Source organism: Pelophylax lessonae (genome assembly GCF_965119305.1).
Source record: "Pelophylax lessonae genome assembly, chromosome: 1".
NCBI classification, from domain to species: Eukaryota; Metazoa; Chordata; class Amphibia; order Anura; family Ranidae; genus Pelophylax; species Pelophylax lessonae.
Window position 1 is genome coordinate 34,342,342 of NC_138768.1, and position 17,468 is coordinate 34,359,809.

Below are 17,468 nucleotides of genomic sequence, written 5' to 3' on the forward strand. Positions count from 1 at the left end.
ATGCAGCCAGGCTGCTGATCCACCTTGCCACTTAGGTAGATTTGGGTTTAAGTCTCTTGCCAGAAGACTTGGTGAACTACATTTCTCTTCGGGACACTCTCCTCAGTATCCCCTTTCTGGACTGCTGACACCCGTCCACTGACTATCCTACTTTTGGGGTGCCCCCCTCAGGTCTGGCCCCTTGACAAGATCCCCTGTACTCACGATACTGTTTTTCTAGGGTCTCCAGTGTCTCCCCGCTCAGTCAGTTCTCCTGGACCTCTGGGTTCAGCTCCGTTCCTCTTGTCCCCAGGCCGACCGCCTGTGACCAGGTGCCACTGCTACAGAGGAGGCAGCCGCCACCCTCCCTCCGGGACTCCGCTCACCAGCTGAAGACCCCGCAGCACATGTGCTCCTGGCTTTTATACAGCATCCCATAATGCACCGAGACAGCTGGTCTCTGCCAATCATCGGGACTGTATCAAAGCCTGTGTAATTGGTCAGGTTTCCTCCCACTGTCCAACATGCCTCCCTATTGGACCAGTGTGAAAACACTATCTAGACCAGTGGTTCTTAACCTTGTTGGAGGTACTGAACCCCACCAGTTTCATATTCGCCTTCACCGAACCCTTCTTAATTGGAAAAATAAAATATGATTTTTTCAAATTCAAAACATAGGTATATATTATTTTAGGTATATATTTATACATAGGTGCACAAAATGAACAAAACCATTAAGAACAAAGAACAAAACCATTAAAACATGATTTTCACACAAAAACATAATAAATATTTACTGCAAATTAGTGTGACTTCTGCTGTTGTCTTTCAGAGACCAGTTCAGAAATGCCCGACTTTATCTTGGCAAGTGCCACTCTCATGTCATTATCATGTCTCATGTCACCCTGGGTCCGGACCTCACCTCACCCTGTCCTGCTGTAAGGGGGGAGATCTATATGGGGGAACGGGACCTCACCCTGGCCTGCTGTAAGAGGGGATCTATATGGGGGACGGGACCTCACCTCACCTTGGCCTGCTGTAAGGGGGGAGATCTATATGGGGGACGGGACCTCACCTCACCTTGGCCTGCTGTAAGGGGGGAGATCTATATGGGGGACGGGACCTCACCTCACCTTGGCCTGCTGTAAGGGGGGAGATCTATATGGGGGACGGGACCTCACCTCACCCTGGCCTGCTGTAAGGGGGGATCTATACAGGGGACCTGGTCCCCCATATAGATCCCCCCTTACAGCAGGCCAGGGTGAGGTCCCCCATATGGATACCAGCTCCCCCATATAGATCCCCCTTACAGCAGGCCAGGGTGAGGTCCCGTTCCCCCATATAGATCTCCCCCCTTACAGCAGGACAGGGTGAGGTGAGGTCCGGACCCTGGCCTGCTGTAGGGGGGGATCTATATGGGGGACCCCAGAGTGACCTAACCTCACCCTGGCCTGCTGTAAGGGGGGATCTATATGGGGGACCCCAGAGTGACCTAACCTCACCCTGGCCTGCTGTAGGGGGGATCTATATGGGGGACCTAATCTCCCCCTGGCCTACTGTAAGGGGGATCTATATGGGGGATCATGTCCCCCATATAGATCCCCCCTTACAGCAGGCCAGGGTGAGGTGAGGTCCCGTCCCCATTTAGATCCCCCCCCCTTACAGCAGGCCAGGTTCCCCATAAAATAGATCCCCTTTACATAGTCTTCTCAGTGTTCTCACACAGTCAGTCACTAGACTAGTACAGCCAGTACTACTCTAGTCCTACCTTTTTTTCACCTGTGTCCCGACTCCCGATCACAGGCTAGGTTTTCCTCCTGCAGGCTGCAGCACCACTGTCACCACTGGCTCTCTGGCCTCTCACCTGCCGGCTTCTTCTGCTGCTGCGGCTGCCTGGCCTGGTGGTTCTCTCCCGCGCTGCGCTGGGCGGCCGCTGCACGGGTTAGTCCCTCCCCCAGACAGTCCCTCTCCGCACCGCACGTCTGGCCTGTCTCCAAACCCCCCCCCCCCCCACCACCACCACTCCACAGTGGGCGACGCCGGCTCCGGCTGGATCGGATTCGGCCAGGAGCCGAGCTGCACAGCCAGCAGTGAGAGTGAGCCAGGGGCAGAGAGAGCTGCAAGTGCGAGCGGAGCGGAAGCGGAAGGACATGCCCAAAACTGGAGAAATAGTCCCTGACAGCGAAGTGGTACTAGCAGAGGGTGTGCCGAACCCTCAAGACTGACCCACCGAACCCCTGGGGTTCGATCGAACCCAGGTTAAGAACCACTGATCTAGACTCAATGAATCACACACTGAGCACACTGAGCAGACCTAACTCACAGATCCTGCTCTCTGTTAAGCAGAAAGCAATATAGATTTCCCTGCTGCTCCTCTGATAGGCAGAGTCAAAAACTATACTCTCTCACTAGCACCTACCTAGGAGGGTGCTACAGAAATGTTTTAATAATTATGTATTTATTTTAATTCATTTATTTATGGGGGAGGGGGTAGAAGGGGAGGAAAGCTCTAGATAGTACTGGATGTCCTCTAGCCAGAAACGTAGGTGGGCTCTATCTGACTTGCTGCAGCTTCTAATGCACATTGTGAGAAGCTCACAGTGTGCAGTGCAATCAGAGTAAGGAATTCATTACATAAGAGGAGAAAGAACTACTGTGCAAAACCGAAGGGAAGGCTGGGGGTCAGTTTTAAGTTGAATAATAAAAGTGCACCCTAAGTTTAAATGCCATCCTTCTACTCTGCAGTAAGAAAGTGACCTGACGTGCCACATTTCCACACATTTAGACACTCAATGTTCTTCAATGGAGTGTTTATCCCCACTGCCCCATTGGAATACCCCTCTAACCCCCCCCCCCCCAAAAAAAAATATATACCTTCTTTTCCAGGTGTCTTTGATCTAGGTAGGTGATGGTACATGGCATGCTGACAAGGCTGCTGCAAATTGGGATGCGATGCCAGACTGCAACAGGAAATGCTTTTACTGGCAGGATGTCCAGGTGAGAAACTTTGTAACAAATTAAAAAAAAAAAAAAAAGTTGCTTTACCACTTCTTTACCGGAAGATTTTCTTCCTTAATGACCAGGCCAAATTTTGCGATGCGGCACTGTTAACGGACAATTGCGTGGTCCTGCGACGCTGTGTACCCAAATAAAATTTTTATTTTTTGCGCTATAAACGAGAAAAGAGCCACAATTCTGAAAAAAAAAAATATATATATATATTTTTCACTTTCTGCTATATAATATTCCCAAAAATCGAAATGTTTTAACATTTTAGGCCAATTTGTTTTCTGCTACATATTTTTGGTATAAAAAAAAATCGCAATAAGCGTATTTTGATTGGTTTGCGCAAAAGTTATCGCGTCTACAAACTAGGGGAAGGATTTATTTAATTTTTATTGTTTTTTGTTTTTTTTTTTACTAGTAATGGCGGCGATCAGCGATTTTTATCGGGACTGCGACATTGCGGCGGACAGATCAGACCCCCTAACTGACATTTTTTACACTTTTGGGGGGACCAGTGACATTACTACAGTAATCAGTGCTAAAAATATGCACTGTTACTGTAATAATGACACTGGCAGGGAAGGGGTTAACACTGTGGGTGATCAAGGGGTTAAATGTGAGCCTAGGGGAGTGATTCTAACTGTATGGGGGCGGGGCTTGTGAAATTATCATAGAGACATGTGATCCTATATAGAAGGATCACCGTAGCTCTGTGATCATTTCAGGGAGAAGAACGGTCAGCTGTGTTTACAACAGCCGACCGTCCTTCTCTCTCAGCGGGGAGCGATCGCGGGTGTTAGGCGGCAATTAGAGCCGCCTGTCCCATGCATCGGAGTCCCCGCTGCTGAGTGGGGGCGGGAGTGACGTCACACGGCTCCGGCCAGTAATACAGCCGGAGTCCGCAGACCCGGAAGGAAGACGGGCGAAGATGGATGCGGCCGGCAGCAGGGACAACGCGGGCTTTGTTGCAGGTGTCACATAATGCATACTAGCACATTATGCATTTACTTTGCAGGGGGGAAAAAAAGGAAGAGTTTACTTCCTCTTTAATACAATTGTATACAGTGGGGCAAACATACTGAAAAATATATAATAAGTTTACATACACTGTACATATTGGTCTTGGGTGGACTGTCCCTTTAATTCTTCCCTACAATGGTGTTAGTTACGCTCTGACACTTCCAATGTCTCCTTTTGCCCTGAACCCACGCACTCTGAAGATCATACAAATAATGTGCTTCAAAAAGTCTTTAGATAAAGATATGAGAATGGAAACAGAACAGCCAACTCTTCTCTCCCCCCACCGGTGACATTTCTGTGTCATACCTGCAGCCACCCACCTGTGCCGGCGAGTCGGTGACATCAGCAGGTGCAAAGCCCCGCGCCCATATAAGGAGTGCGAGTAGCTGGGAGAGGAGCCAAGTGATTATCCTGCGGGTTTCTGCTGGTGGGCGTCAGACTGACATTATCTGTTCTAGAAGAAGCGGCTTGTGAACAGATCACGATGAAGAATATACATAAACACAGCGGCCTGCGAAGAACCCACTTCTACAGGGACTCCTTACAGGGTGTCAGGATGTTTCCATTTCTACATTAAACGTGTTACATCTCCTGACACTCTCTTCTGTCTACCAGGGATTCTGTTGAAGAGATCCCTGTGCTGAGTTCCCGAGTCTGTACTCCTGCTGTACCCATTATGAGGGGTTCCCACCATCCCTGTGCTGAGTTCCCGAGTCTGTACTCCTGCTGTACCCATTATGAGGGGTTCCCACCATCCTTGTGCTGAGTTCCCAGGTCTGTACACCTGCTGTGCCCATTATGAGGGGTTCCCACCATCCCTGTGCTGAGTTCCCGAGTCTGTACTCCTGCTGTACCCATTATGAGGGGTTCCCACCATCCTTGTGCTGAGTTCCCAGGTCTGTACACCTGCTGTGCCCATTATGAGGGGTTCCCACCATCCCTGTGCTGAATTCCCAGGTCTGTACACCTGCTGTGCCCATTATGAGGGATTCCCACCATCCCTGTGCTGAGTTCCCGGGTCTGTACACCTGCTGTGCCCATTATGAGGGGTTCCCACCATCCCTGTGCTGAGTTCCCGAGTCTGTACTCCTGCTGTACCCATTATGAGGGGTTCCCACCATCCTTGTGCTGAGTTCCCGAGTCTGTACTCCTGCTGTACCCATTATGAGGGGTTCCCACCATCCTTGTGCTGAGTTCCCGGGTCTGTACACCTGCTGTGCCCATTATGAGGGGTTCCCATCATCCCTGTGCTGAATTCCTGGGTCTGTACACCTGCTGTGCCCATTATGAGGGATTCCCACCATCCTTGTGTTGAGTTACCAGGTCTGTACACCTGCTGTGCCCATTATGAGGGATTCCCACCATTCCTGTGCTGAGTTCCCAGGTCTGTACACCTGCTGTGCCCATTATGAGGGGTTCCCACCATCCCTGTGCTGAGTTCCCGGGTCTGTACACCTGCTGTGCCCATTATGAGGGGTTCCCACCATCCCTGCGCTGAGTTCCCAGATCTGTACACATGCTGTGCCCACTATGAGGGGTTCCCACCATCTTTGCACTGAGTTCCCAGGTCTGTACACCTGCTGTGCCCATTATGAGGGGTTCCCACCATCTCTATGCTGAGTTCCCGGGTCTGTACTCCTGCTGTGCCCATTATGAGGGGTTCCCACCATCCCTATGCTGAGTTCCCAGGTCTGTACTCCTGCTGTGCCCATTATGAGGGGTTCCCACCATCCTGCTTGTTTTTTATTTTAGAAATTGTAGTAGAAGGAGTTGGGGATACACAAAGGTGGGCAGGGACACCCCAATGTACCAGATGGAGGGAAACAGGTTTGGGAATTGTGGAAGCAAGATCTCATTGTTGGAGCCTCCAAGACATTGCCAGGGGTTGACTCGGATCACCAGGCTCCACCTATATGCAATGTTTCCATTTTCAGTGAACTGACCCTTGAAGTCAAAGCTGTAACGGCCCTGAGCTTTATAAGCCAACCAGTGGATGATAGAAGTCCACCCACTCGCAATGCTCTGCGCCCCAACACTTCCCCAGAAGGCCGCCAATCAACGCCGCACGCGGGGTCGAAAACCCCACCCCCCTCCCATACCACTCTGGCGGTCCGGCGCCCCTAGTGGGCTGAAAATTAACATTTTTTTTTAAATCTTTTTTCCTTTCTCTTTTTATTTGGGGGGGGGGGGGGGGCGCCACTGGGTCCCACTGACTTCATGAAACATGGATGAAATATGGCTCTGCTTCCCATAATGCAATGCTTAGTACCCATGAGAAGATGCTGCCATATGGGATGTGGGGGAGGTGTTCATATGTGACAAGTAGGAGTCGGAGCTGTTTTTTGATTGGCGGCTGGCACCTGCGCCCTCATAGTGCCCCCTTTCAAATTGGTTTAATACGTTTAGGGTCATTACATGCTCACTTTAAAGCTGAGCTCTGGGCAGATATAAAAGACACAAATTAAAGCAGCTCTGTAATCAAAAATACATAATGAAAATTTTTTTTAATGCAATTTCACATCTTGCAGTCTTTGTACAGTAGGGTTAAAATGTGAGTGGGAGAAGCAGCACGAGGAGGCAATCAGTTCATGTGCTAACAAGAAGCATGCTGACAGGAGGAGAGAGCAGAGTGATAGAGAGATGAGCGCCCTGCTGTGCTACTTCTCCTTTCACTGTCCATTCATAGGCTGACCTTCAGACTGAGGACATCTAGTGGCAGAAAAAGGTACTGCGGGGAAAAATATCTGGATTGAAGGTGAATATTGCACAAAAGCTAGTTTTATTACAGGTATATCCTTTAATATGCTATAAGTTTGCTATACCTGGCTGGGATTATGCTTTGAAAAAGATCTGCCAGCTGCTTCTAGAGTCCTGCATTAGGGTAGACACTGCAAGCTTAGTAATTTAATGAAAAATGGGTGAAATACATGTATTTTAAACAAAGGATGATTCTTATTGGGATATTTTAGCCATCTTAGTCATTGTATACAGTAACATTCCACTTTCCATACAACATTGTTCACCATGTGTTCATGGCTGCCAGGGAATGCTGGGATTTATAGTTCACTGTTAACTGGAAGGCTAGCCCTATGGAGATTCCTTTAATAGCTTTGCAGAACATCTCACCCCCTCAGTGTTCCCTGCAGTATGTGGAAATTTAGGCCGTTCTTCAATCAGAACACACAATTGTACCTCACAGCAGCAGCAGTTCCACGCAGTGTGTACCAGCCCACTCATGCCGCTTTACTCTGTGAGTTTAATATTATCCTTAGCTGCTGTTAGGTAATACAGATGTATCACCGACATTTCTGCATTGGTTAAAGCAGGGTGTGCAAGACTTTGGGAAAAGCAGGGTCACCATCATCAGCAGGTTATCTTTACCAGCAGGGTCATTATCCTCAGCAGGGTTATCATCACTTACAGGGTCATCAGTAAATAGCAGGGCCATCATCGGCAGCAGGGTCATCATCACCAATGGGGTCATCATCATCAGCAGTGTCATCATGAGTCGTCATTATCAGCGGGGTCACCATCAGCAGTCTCCATCACCAGCAGGGTCATCATGAGTCATCATCATTAGCAGGGTCACCATTACCAGCAGTGTCATCACCAGCAGGGTCATCATCACCAGCAGTGTCATCATGAGTTGTCATTATCAGCAGGGTCACCATCAGCAGTCTCCATCACCAGCAGGGTCATCATCACCAGCAGGGCCTTTAGTAGCAGCAGGGTCATCATCATCAGCAGGGTCATCATCATCAGCAGGGTCATCATCATCAGCAGGGGCGAGGACGCCAGTGGTGTTATCATCTTCACCATTCACCATCACCAGCAGTGTCATCAGCACCAACAGAGTCATCATCACCAGCAGGGTCGTGATCATCACCAACAGTGTCATCATCATCATCACCAGGGTCATCATCTTCACCAGCAGGGTCATCATCACCAGCAGGGACATCATCATTAGCAAGGTGATCTTCATCACCAGAAGTTTCATCATGGGTCATCATCATTAGCAGGGTCACCATCACCAGCAGTGTCATCACGAGTCATTACCAGCAGGGCCATCATTAGCAGCAGAGTCATCATCATCAGCAGGGTCAAGGATCAGCAGGGAGCGAGGACGTCAGTAGTGTTATCCTCATCAGCAGGGTCATCTTCACCATTCGCCATCACCAGCAGTGTCATCAGCACCAACAGAGTCATCATCACCAGCAGTGTCATCAGCACCAACAGAGTCATCATCACCAGCAGGGTCGTGATCATCACCAACAGTGTCATCATCATCATCACCAGGGTCATCATCTTCACCAGCAGGTTCATCATCACCAGCAGGGACATCATCATTAGCAAGGTGATCTTCATCACTAGCAGTTTCATCATGAGTCATCATCATTAGCAGGGTCACCATCACCAGCAGTGTCATCACGAGTCATCACCAGCAGGGTCATCATCAACAGCAGGGCCATCATCACCAGCAGTGTCATCTTCACCAGTCAACATCACCAACAGGGTCATCAGCAGCAGCAGTGGGCATTAACACGAGCAAGGTCATCATCATTACCAGGGTCATGATCACCATTACCACCAGGGTCATCAATCATCATCACCAGCAGGGTCATCATCCTCACCAGCAGTGCCATCATCACCAGCAGGGTCATCATCACCAGCAGGGTCATCATCAACAGCTGGGCCATCATCACCAGCAGGGTCATCATCACCAGCAGGGTCATCATCAACAGCTGGGCCATCATCACCAGCAGTGTCATCTCTACCAGTCAACACCACCAACAGGGTCATCAGCAGCAGCAGTGGGCATTAACACCAGCAAGGTCATCATTATCCCCATCACCAGGGTCATCATCACCAGCAGGGTCATCATCCTCACCAGGGTCATCAATCATCATCACCAGCAGTGCCATCTTCATCAGCAGGGCCATCAGTAGCAGCAGGGTCATCCTCGCCAGCAGAGTTATCATCATCAGCAGGGTCATCATCTCCAGTCACCATCACCAGCAGTATCATCATCATCATCAGCAGGGTCTTCATCTCCAGTCAATATTACTAGCAGGGTCATCATCATCAGATTACTTTCTCTTATAACATGTGAATAGCTTCTTGTAAAATGTTCTATCTATTGTATGATTTGTTGTTATACTCACAGGAAGCCCAACTTGTAATCTTCTGTGCCCCCTACCGAAAAAGGACTTCATGGTTCAGTTGTTTCCGAAAAACAGGATAATTTCAGGGACAATTATTTAAAACCTAATTTGGGAAATCTGTTCTATATATGGACTGTAATGGCCACACTATTAGGTGGTGCAGTTATGCAAAGTTGCTTTATTTATATTGTAATTTCCTCTTCTCTTCATGCTCATCTTGTCTCGGTGTTGCTAAGTTTTGTACATTTAATAATGCTGTAAACTCTCAACCAATTGGCTTGCGCAGGACAGACCGTCATCAGGTGACCTATATACTGAAAGGTTTATTTAACTTCCTTGGACGCCAATAGCATGATCAACATCTTCTTAAGCTCAGCCATTGCATGTGATGCCAAGCTGCTGCAAGCAAAGCCAACAGAATACTGGCATGTATAAAATAGGGGATTCACTCCAGAAATAAAGAGATTATTCTCCCACTCTACAAGACTCTGGTCCGGCCACATCTGGAGTATGCTGTCCAGTTCTGGGCACCGGTTCTCAGGAAGGATGTGCTGGAACTGGAGAGAGTCCAGAGAAGAGCAACACAGCTAATAAAGGGACTAGAGGGACTTCAACTATGGGGAAAGTGTAGAAGCATTGAACTTATTCTCTTTGGAGACGCTTGAGAGGGGATATGATATCAATGTACAAATACTGTACTGGTGACCCTAGCATAGGGAACAAATTTTCAGTGAAAGGGAATTTAAAAAGACACGTGGCCATTCACTAAAATTAGAAGAGAAGCGTTTAACCTTAAACTGCGTAAAGGGTTCTTTAATGTCAGAGCAGTAAGGATGTGGAATTCTCTTCCACAAGCAGTGGTATCAGCAGGGAGCGGTGAGAGTTTAAAAAAACTATTAGATGGGCACCCTTATGACCACAACATACAGGGGAATACAATGTACTGTTGACATAAACACACACACACATCATAGGTTGAACTGGATAGACTGGTGTCTTTTTTATACCTCACCAACTATGTAACTATTTTTCAGATACGAGCCATGCTGCAAAGTGTTTAAGGCTCGGTTCACATATATGCGATGCGGGAAGGCTGCGAATTCGCAGCCTTTTCCCGCATCGCACACGCACCCCCGGCAGTTCACACTGCCGTATGCGATACGCTGGGGGTGTCAATGTAATCTTAACGACACCCCCAGTTTGATCGCATATCGCAGTGCGATCGTGCAGTTCGCACAGGATGGGATCGCACAAGTGTGAACCGCTGTGCAATCCGATCCTGATGCGGCTGCAAAAATGCCTCCTGTGCGTGTTTGCACCGGGTGCGATGCGAATTTAGCCATACAAACTGTATGGCTAAACTCGCACTGCACAGCTGATCGCATGTAATGTCGGAGCAGTGCGCTCCGACATTACATGCGAACCCGGCACTCGCATCAGTGTGAACCGGGTCTAAGGCCTGCAGACTTTTTATGTTATTCACTCCATTGTGTTAAATCAACTGACCAATCAAACCACTGCTTTCAGAATAACATTTCCCTTTAAGTATTGCCATGTCAGCAGAGGGCGCTGTAGTTCACAGATGTTGTTACATTGTATTGGAATGTCTTACTGTGTTTACACCCTTGTTCTCGCCATGCTGTCTGGTTCTGTTCAATGTTTTTGGGAGTAGCTTTTATCTGCTCACAGCTACAGCCTCAATATAAAACATAGGATTTTACCCACACTCACTTATGGTATTACAGCTCTGCTAAAGCGGGGCCCCGATCCACCCTTGCGGCCAAAAATCGGAAAACCAACACAAGGGCGCACCGGCCTAGTGCATTACCCTCCACAAAGGTTTTATTTAATAAGTTCTTGGTACAAGCATATCAAATGGATATATTGCCATCAGCTTCAGAACTGAAGGGTGTATCGTCCTCCGAAGCTTAACCACTTACCGCAAAGTGACGTAGGACTACGTTGGCAAATTTGCGGTGTTATACCGGGATGATGTCTCTAGCTAGAGGCACCATCCCGGTACCGTGGTTTACAGCTAACGGTCGGCTTTCCGTCAGTAACGACTGATGCGGCTCGGGAGCCGCTCGATCGGTACCCGGGTGAGCGGGAGGGGACACCCCCCCCCTCCCGCCGCCTTCCGTGACTTTGCTTGGGGCTCCCGTCCCACCGGGAGCCCCCGAGCACCCAGCCGGCGCGTCCAACGGCTGGATGGAGTCCCGATCAAAGCCGGAAACGGCTTCGATCGGGTCTACGATGACGTAAACCGGAGGCAGCTGCTGCAAAAGGCTGCAAATTTAAAAAACGGCTGTATGCAAAAACGCAGTTTTTGGCGTTTTGCATACATGGAAGTGTAGTGGAGGGGTTTGGGGTCTTTTAGACCCTCGATCCCTCCATAAAGAGTACCTGTCACTGCATATTGCTGTCACAAGGGATGTTTACATTGCTTGTGACAGCAATAAAAGTGATTAGTTTTTTTTTTTTTAAAACCTGTAATAAAGTTAAAAAATAAATAAATAAATAGGAAAAAAAAAAATTTAAGCCGCCCCCGTCACCGTTAGCTCGCACACAGAAAAAAACGTATACGGAAGTCGAGCCGCGAATGAAAACGCTGTTCAAACCACACATGTGAGGTATCGCCGCGATCGTCAGAGCGTGAGCAATGATTAAAAAAAAAGAGCTACACTCTCTAACTCTAGTAATCGTTAAAAAAATTTAAAGCGTCGCCTATTGAGATCTCTATTGACCGTGGTTTGTCGCCATCCCATGGGTGTGTGCAATTTTAAACCGTAACATGTTGGGTATCTATTTACTCGGCGTGACATCATCTTTCACAATATACAAAAAAAATGGGCTAACTTTACTGTTTAGTATTTTTTAAATGCAGTGAAATGTGATTTTTCAAATTTTTCCAAAAAAATGGCGTTTCAAAGACTGCTGCGCAAATACCGCGTGACAAAAAATATTGCAATGACCGACATTTAATTCTCCAGAGTTTTGCTAAAAAAAATATATATAATGTTTGGGGGTTCTAAGTAGTTTTCTAGGAAAAAATACTGGTTTTAACTTGTAAACAAAAAGTGTCCAAAATAGGGCTGGGGCTTAAGTAGTTAAAGGCTTACGCGTTTCGAGGCTTAGCCTCTTCCTCAGAGCCTATGGACCATGTCTAAGCCCTTGCTTCATATACTTGACAATGACCTCTTGAACCAGGTGCAATTAGACCTAGACCCCCCCCCCACAAGGGCTTGTACATGGTGTGCCCTTAAAAGTTGCGCTATTTTGCCAGCTGCTTGGAGGAAGAGAGCGCTAAGTTCCCATCCACATGTCTCTATCTCCTTATTCTTTCATTTCCTCCCAATATCTTTGAACTGTCATGAAAACTTAGTAGCATGTTATTTCCCAGTTTCTCTCCTCGCAGCGTCTGCCTGCCCCGTCCTCTCTCTCATTACTCTGTACCGTACTCCTTGTTCCAGACAGCAGCTGCATACAAATCTGTGTTCCTCTATTATACCGGAGACAAAACAACAAAATAACAGCATGGAAGCCAGCCGGAAGCGCGGCGTTGTATTGTGTGCGCCGTGCGGCGGCGGCCATACTTGTGCAGCTTGTGTGCTCACAGCCGAGCAGATGTTTGTTTTTACCGCTTCACCGGTTATAGAGAGATCTCAGATCTTTCTAAGAGTCTGCCGCTGGTTTCCTGGAAGCAGCAGGACAGAAATGTAGCCAACTGTTCTCTTCTACAAAGCTGAACTCCGGGAACATACAAAAGACACAAATGAATGTAACTTTATAATGATTAATACATTATTACATGCATTTTTTTTTTTTAAAGACACGCAGTGAAAGTACAGTAAAACCTTGGACTGAGAGTAACTTGGTTTGAGAGCGTTTTGCACCACAAGCAAAAATTTTATTTTTATAAATTTTGACTTGATAAACAAGCGATGTCTTGACATACAAGTAGCGTTATATCACAACTGAGTATAAAAGAGAGGAGAGACGCCTCGAAGTTTAGCAAAAAAACATTTAACCCACTTGCTTACTGGCAGGGCCGGTGCTAGACTATTTTGCACCCTAGGCAGGACCAGCCACTTGCACCCCCCCAACAAAAAAAAAAACTGTACACACTGCCTCCCCCCCCGTCCTGCACACACTCCCCCCTTTAACGCTACACCCCCCTTCCTGCACACTGCCCCTTCTTTAACGCTACATCCCCTTCCTGCACACACTGCCTCCCTTTAACCCTAAACCCCCCTTCCTATACACACTTCCCCCATTTAACCCCACACCCCCCTTCCTGTACACACTGCCCCTTCTTTAACGCTACACCCCCCTTTCTGCACACACTGCCTCCTTTTAACCCTAAACCCCCCTTTCTATACACACTTCCCCCATTTAACCCCACACCCCCCTTCCTGTGAACACTGCCTCCCTCTCTAGAGGTGATATCAACCGGGGATGAGGAGGTGACAGAAGAGGAATGTGGCACTGGTCATGGCTACACCCTAGGTGGCAGTGCGCCCTAGGCGCCTGCCTAGTTCGCCTAGTGGTTGCACCGGCACTGCTTACTGGGCACCTAAACCCCCGTTCCTGCCCAGGCCAATTTTCAGCTTTCAGCACTGTCACACTTTGAATGATGATTGCGCGGTCATGCAACACTGTACCTATATGACATTTTTTTTTAAAAAAATTCACACAAATAGAGCGTTCTTTTGGTGGTATTTAATCACCTCTGGGTTTTTTATTTTTTTGCTAAACAAACAAAAAAAGATCAAAATTTTTGAAGAAAAAAAAACACTTTCACCGCCACTGATGGGCACTGATGAGGGGGCACTGGTGGGAACTGATGAGGCTGCACTGATAGGAAGCACTGATAGGTGGCACTGATGGGCACTAATAGGCACTGGTAGGTGACCCTGATAGGCAGCACTGATTGGTGGCACTGATTGGCAGCACTGATGGGCACTGATTGGCAGCACTGATGGGCACTGATAGGTGGCACTGGTGGGAACTGGTAGGTGGCACTGGTGGGCACTGCTGAATAACACTGGTAGGTGGCAATGGTGGGCACTGGTTAGCAGCAGTGGGTCTGGAGTGCGCGGGACCGATGTTCTTTTTACTCCAGACAGAAATCGTTTTTTTTTTTTTTTTTACTCCTGTAGCAGGTTTTCCAGGCACTGGGCCTGATGTGGGACTGTCATTGTTACTGGTTACCTCTCCAGCCCATGTGAGCTGCGACCCTGGGTGTGATAACTGAGACATGGACGACTCCGGTATCTTGGTTTTGTGTTTTTTATTGTGTTTAAGGGATGGGAGAAGGGAATGAGTGGGATACTCCTTTTTGGCTTAACTAAATTCAATTGGGACTTAATCCAGAAAAATGCCAGTTGGCGCTTCCTTGACGACAGCCGACGACAGCCAACGCTCTCTGACACTGAGAACACACTGTAGCTTGATTGAAGTGCTGAATCCTCGACTATAAGTCCAGAAGACCCAGGACTGTGAATTGTAGAACTACTGACACTGCTGTATGGCAATTGGCAAAGTCACTGAGTACTCCCCTCCCGCCTTGCACTGGCTTGACGTAGTACGTTGTAGATTTCTGTAAAGCTGCAACTCTCAACTGACACACTCTGTACAATTCAGGGCCCAACTGCAGGTGCCCCCTTTAACTCTTCGGGGTTCACTGACTATGCATCCTCCTCTGTAACTTCAGGGTCCTCAACCTAGGTACCCCCTTTACCGCTAGCTGACACTGGATCCCAGAACCTCTTCCGGAGTGATCCCCTCTGACTCTAGGCAGACCCCCGGGGGCAATCCTCAGTTCTCAGGACCTGTGTAGGCTGTACATTCTCTTGAGGATACACACTACCATCCCCTTTACTGACACCTGTCCACTGACTCTTCTACCTACAGGGGTGGCCCTCCTCAGGTCAGGCCCTTTGACACAGATCTGTACTCACTGTACTGCAGAATCAGATCCTCCAGTGTCTCCCCTTTCATTCAGCTTCACAGTACCTCCAGGTTCAGTTCCTCTCTAGCTCTTTTTAGTCCCTCAGTTTAACTACCTGAGGCTGCATAGCACCTCTACAGAGGAGGAGGCAGCCACCCCCTCCCTCCGGGACTCCGCTATCCAGCTGAAAGACCCTGAGCACATGTGCTCCTGGCATTTATGCAGTATCCCAGCATGCACAGAGGCACTTTCCACTTTCCTCCCTATTGGACCAGTGTAAAACACTCTGCAGACAGACTGAGCTACACCTGAGCGCAATGAGCAGACCTCACTAGCAGATCCTGCTCTCTAATAGGCAGATATACAATATAGATTTACCTGCAATCCCTCTGGCATCAGCCTCAGCAGCACAAGGAGCCAATCAGCTCATGCGCTAAAAAAAAAAAAAAGCATTCTGATAGGAGGAGAGAGCAGAGATGAGCTTATCACAGTGCTGCTTCTTTTACTGTCCATTCGCAGACAGTGGTTTTAACATCCTATATTAAAATGCTACATTAAAGAGAAGTATGAGCTTTGCAAAAAAAAAAAACATTATACTCTCCTAAGTTGATGCACCATCAATGTGATGCTGCATCTGTCCCCTGCTGGCTCTGCAATGAGAAGTGAGTGATCAAACACAGCTGATCGCTCAGTTCTCTTCCTCCGCTCTGAGCAGAGTGTCGGCTGTGGAGGGGGCGGGAGGGGCTGGCTCAGGCTCTCCACGGATCGCTAAGTGGCTGAGCCAAGTGCCAGTCCAGGGTTCTGGGTGGAACCCGACCTCCCCCAGCCTGGACCGGCTCTGTGACGTCAGGCAACTGGGGGCTTTAGCCTGCTGATGGCTGAACACGGGTCACAGAAGTGCGGAAACAAACTGAACGCCTGTGATCCATAGAGTATGTTTGTTCAAAAAAGCTTTGGCTATACTTCTTCATTCTAATTTCTAAGCACCGACAGTACGCAAGTATGCGACCTCTCGGCTGGTGGGCCTTGGCGTTGAGTGACCGCATATTTTCATACCAATTACCCAACACAGCTGTGCCAAGAGCCAACACCCTGTGCGCTCCTGGCACAGTTACAGGAAAGCTCTCGATCGCTTCTTTTGTTCGCCGTAACAGCCAATCTCGGCGGTCACATGATCTTAAACCCCATGCCGCCTCCTGGCATCTGGAACCTCTTAAAGGGCTGGGAGGTGCAGGCGCAAAGGGTTTAAAGTTCATGATTTAGTATATGGTATACTACAGTGGTGGCTGGTGCTCAAAATTTTTGGGGGAGCGCAAACAGAAAAATGTAATAGGCATTGCTTTGCGGCAAAAAACGCTGTAATAAATTGCATGACTTTGAGGTCACAAAAGTGTGAAAGGGGCCTTCAGTAATAAAGGTATAGTGTGCCCCCTTTCAATGCAGAGAGACCAGCATGCCCCCTTTCAATGCAGAGAGACCAGTGTGCTCCCTTTCAATGCAGAGTGACCAGCGTGCCCCCTGTCAATGCAGAGTGACCAGCATGCCCCCTTTCAATGCAGAGAGACCAGCGTGCCCCCTTTCAAAGCAGAGAGACCAGCGTGCCCCCTTTCAATGCAGATTTACCAGCGTGCCCCCTTTCAATGCAGAGAGACTAGCGTGCCCCCTTTCAATGCAGAGTGACCATCGTGCCCCCTTTCAATGTAGAGTGACCAGCGTGCCCCCTTTCAATGCAGAGTGACCAGCGTGCCCCCTTTCAATGCAGTGAGACCAGTGTGCCCCCTTTCAATGCAGAGAGACCAGCGTGCCCCCATTCAATGCAGAGTGACCAGCGTGCCCCCATCAATGCAGTGACCAGTGTGCCCCCATCAATGCAGTGACCAGCATGCCCCCTTTCAATGCAGTGACCAGCTTGCCCCTTTCAATGCAGTGACCAGCGTGCCCCCTTTCAATGCAGTGACCAGCTTGCCCCTTTCAATGCAGTGACCAGCGTGCCCCCTTTCAATGCAGTGACCAGCGTGCCCCCATCAATGCAGTGACCAGCGTGTCCCCATCAATGCAGTGACCAGTGTGCCCCCTTTCAATTCAGTGACCAGCGTGCCCCCATCAATGCAGTGACCAGCATGCCCCCTTTCAATGCAGTGACCAGCTTGCCCCCTTTCAATGCAGTGACCAGCGTGCCCCCTTTCAATGCAGTGACCAGCGTGCCCTCATCAATGCAGTGACCAGCGTGTCCCCATCAATGCAGTGACCAGTGTGCCCCCTTTCAATTCAGTGACCAGCGTGCCCCCTTTCAATGCAGTGACCAGCATGCCCCCATCAATGCAGTGACCAGCGTGCCATGCCCCCTTCAA